The sequence below is a fragment of the Cynoglossus semilaevis genome, unplaced genomic scaffold (genome assembly GCF_000523025.1).
Source record: "Cynoglossus semilaevis isolate Cse_v1.0 unplaced genomic scaffold, Cse_v1.0 scaffold5010, whole genome shotgun sequence".
NCBI lineage: Eukaryota > Metazoa > Chordata > Actinopteri > Pleuronectiformes > Cynoglossidae > Cynoglossus > Cynoglossus semilaevis.
This window is the reverse complement of record NW_007585245.1, coordinates 1-3,698: the sequence shown is the minus strand read 5'-3', so window position 1 is coordinate 3,698 and position 3,698 is coordinate 1. Positions and strand designations below refer to the sequence as shown.

The 3,698-nt window shown below is 42.2% G+C and overlaps 1 long non-coding RNA gene across 1 annotated transcript in view; it reads right to left on the bottom strand.

Moving 5' to 3' along the window:
- Positions 1–3,692, bottom strand: part of LOC112486607 (uncharacterized) — a 9,473-nt gene extending 5,781 nt beyond the window's left edge. The window contains exons 1-2 of the long non-coding RNA XR_003049114.1: positions 2,507–3,692; positions 2,303–2,403 (exon numbers count right to left, since the gene is read on the bottom strand). This is a non-coding gene — a long non-coding RNA (uncharacterized LOC112486607). The remainder of the gene's footprint in view (positions 1–2,302; positions 2,404–2,506) is intronic.
- Between the last annotated feature and the right edge of the window lie 6 nt (positions 3,693–3,698).

Genomic DNA, 3,698 nt, shown 5'->3' with positions numbered 1-3,698 from the left:
CATCCATTCATCCATCCATCCATTCATCCATCCATCCATCTTGAATAGGTATGCTTAGTACACAGTAAAGACAAGTTATTTAAAATTAGAAAAATGCAAATGTTGAGGTTGAAAAATGAGGAGCATGCTGACATGCAAATAAATGTAAATGTGGTTCCAGTTAGCACGCCTGCCTTTCAAAGGGAGAGCAGAGATCCGTGGGTTCGATTCCCAGATAAACCACATACTTGGCCCTGCAACAGTTTCAGAACATCTGCTGTTAACACAAGAATTTCCCCAGTGTGGGATCAATAAAGTTAATGTAATATGTAAAAAAAATGTATTTACAACAATATACACAGTGAAGGTGGAGGTCTTCACTTGGTCTTCAAGGCTTCTGTTACACTGTCCTGTGAACAAATGAACATTAAAGGTCAAAAGGACATATTACATTACATTACATTCCTCCTGATGAAATGAACATCAGGAGGAAAGTGCCAAATGCTGATGTTGGTCTCGTGAGACAGGTACCAGTCTGTGTTCAGAACACCCCACCCCACCCCACAGACAGACTGACGAACGTAGTAAAAGTCTAGGTCAGTGGTTTGCTGAATATTTATCTAACGTTGTATTTACAGTAAGTCTCCTCTACCATGTCAAAGACAGCGCAGCAGCATTTAACAAAAACTGATAACGGGAAAAAAGTTAAATTAAAAGTTACCAACAATTGTTATGTCACAGCTCAGCTACACACACACGACATATCACCTAAAAACAGTGACATCATTTCTCGGCGTCAGGTCACTCCGTCCGCTTTGATCATATGAATGCATCACAATCGTCATAGTTCAATGTCTAATAATTGCTTTATAACTGCAGGTGAACCCGTCCACGACAACGGCAGCGTCCCTCAGACTCTAACCAAAACCACAGTGGAGGTTCAGACTCCTCCATCAGGAATTGTTACTGCTAAATGAGGCTCATCTGTGTTGTGGAGGTTCAGGGACCTGGATATACACCAGGACAGAACAATGATCCAAATATACCTCAACACTTGTCTGATACTACTATTTCATATACAGTGGATATGAAAAGTATTCAGACCACCTTAAATGTTTCACTCTTCGTTATATTGCAGCCATTTGCCAAAATCATTTCAGTTCATTGTTTTTCCTCATTATTGTACACACAACACCCCCTATTGACAGAAAAACAGAATTGTTGACAGTTTTGCAGATGTATTAAAAAAGAAACAGTGAAACATCACATGGTCCTAACTTTTCAGAGCCTTTGCTGTGACACTCATATATTGAACTCAGGTGCTGTCCATTTGATGTGATCATCCTTCAGATGGTTCTACTCCTTCACTGGAGTCCAGCTGTGTTTGATTCTACTGATTGAACTTGATTAGGAAAGCCACACACACCTGTCTATAGAAGACCTTGCAGCCCACAGTGCATGTCAGAGACAATGAGAATCTGAAGCTGAAGAGCTCACAGACAGAACTGTGTCAAGGTTTCACCAACATTTCTGCTGCTCTGAAGGTTCCTCAGAGCACAGTGGCCTCCAGAATCCTTAGATGGAAGACGTTTGGGACGACCAGAACCTTTCCTGGAGCTGGCCGTGCGGCCAAACTGATCCTTGGTGAGAGAGGGGAAGAAGAACCCAAAGATCACTGTGGCTGAGCTCCAGAGAGGCAGTCTGGAAATGGGAGAAAGCTGTAGAAAGTCAACCACCACTGCAGCCCTTTATGGCAGAGTGGCCGACGGACGCCTCTCCTCAGAGAAAGACGCATTAAAGCCCACATGGAGTTTGTTAAAACCCCCTGAAGGACGGCAAGAAGGTGAGACATAGGACTGAACTTTTTGGCCTGAATTCTAAGCTGTACGTGTGGAGAAAACCAGGCCGTGCTCAGAAAACCTGTCCAACACAGTCCCAACAGTGAAAAATACCAGAACATTAGAACAAGAAGAAGAAGAAGAAAAAATGAAGGCACCTCAAACTTTTACATTCTGGATAAGAGCTAAAGACTTCATACTTCCCTCTAGTGACTGCATCCAAAAATGACAGTAACATTTTTGTGTTTTGGAACAACAAAAAACTTGGAGTACCAGCTCCTGTTTGTCACTTTCACCTCATCCATTCTCTGCCAAAAGTGAATGCCCTTTTCCTTACTGTGTTTTTACATATTTTAAAATTGCTGCATCCTCCAGCTCTGTGTAGTCTTCTCACTAGTAGAATAAAGGAACCAAAGTGTGTACTAAGTTACTGCACAGTTTACAAAAGGCAAAGACACAAAAGTCTTTTGGCCAGCCTGTCTCACCATTTTGCCTGTCTGTGGGTGTTGGACTTTCAGCTTGTATTTAATATAAGCACGAAGTCCTCGACTGCTTCCAACAGCGCCGGTTGAAGGTTGATAATGGCCTGAGACACAAATGAACATTAAAGGTCAAAAGCACATGGAAACAGTTGATTTGAAGCTAATTCACCAGGAAAACCAAACATTCACTGCCCAGCGGAAACTCACTTCATTTGTTTGCTCCATTGATGTGTGAACTCGCTGAACATCATCCTCTACTGGAGCAGAGTGGAACTGACAGCAGAGTCTTTGGTCACAAGTGGCTGTGAAGGAGAAAAGGATGAAGGAAAGTGAACTACTGTCATTGTGACACACCACTGTACCACTGCACAACCAAATGTGACCTCTGCTTTTAACCTGTCACCCCAGTCAGCAGGGGGCAGCAGTGTGTGGGGACGGTGCCATGCTCTGAGCACCTCAGTTGTAACTTGGCAGCTGGTGGACTCAAACCTGGAACTGTCCTGACCCAAGTCCACTTCCTTAACCACTAAACCACCACAGGGCCATAATCAGAGAAACCTCCAGTTCATAAGTCAATTCTCTCATCACACCTACAGGATATTTTCACTGGGCAGAGTGGACCGCTGAAGAGACACAAGAACCGTCTCCACTTTCTCTCCTCTTGTGTCTTGTCTTTCTACCACCACTGTGTGGAGCTCATCTTTAGTGTTAGTATCCACACAAGTCTGCAGTCAAGGTAAAAGAACATTACACCTCTTTGTGCTAAGAAAGTTGCTGGACTGAAGGAATAGCAGTCTCTTTTCACAAAACAAACTGCTCAAAATAATACTGTGACTGAAGGTACCTTTTGGTGAAACACAAGACGCCTTCTACAGATGGTGATTTATTCAAGGAAGCAATAACCATCACTGCAGAGACAATATTGAACAGCATCAAGAAGAAGAAACAACAACAACAAAACTGTGCTGTAGAGTCCGGTTTGGCCCCGATACAGAGGCGAGGATGGTTGAGGAAATGTCAGAATATTTTTCACTACACTAAGTTTTTACTTTTTGTGTTGAAATAAAAGTAAATATTACAACAAATAGTTAAAGTTGATGTGTTGTAGAATCCAGTGTGATACACTAGTTAGTGTTTTCTTAGTTACATCAACATGAACATTGGACCAAAGCACTGAATGTAATTTAAACACAATAAAAGACATCAAGTTGGAAGTACAGTCTGGGGTGTCTTTTTCTTTCAACACTTCAATAAGTAGAGGTGGAGGTCGGCCATCTTACCATCAGTGTCAGACTGAGACTTATTATTATTATTGTTGAGACAATGACCATGAAAATGTCCATATATGGTCAGATGTAATAAAAACATGAACGAAGTTCTGGCTCTCCGCCCACTCATA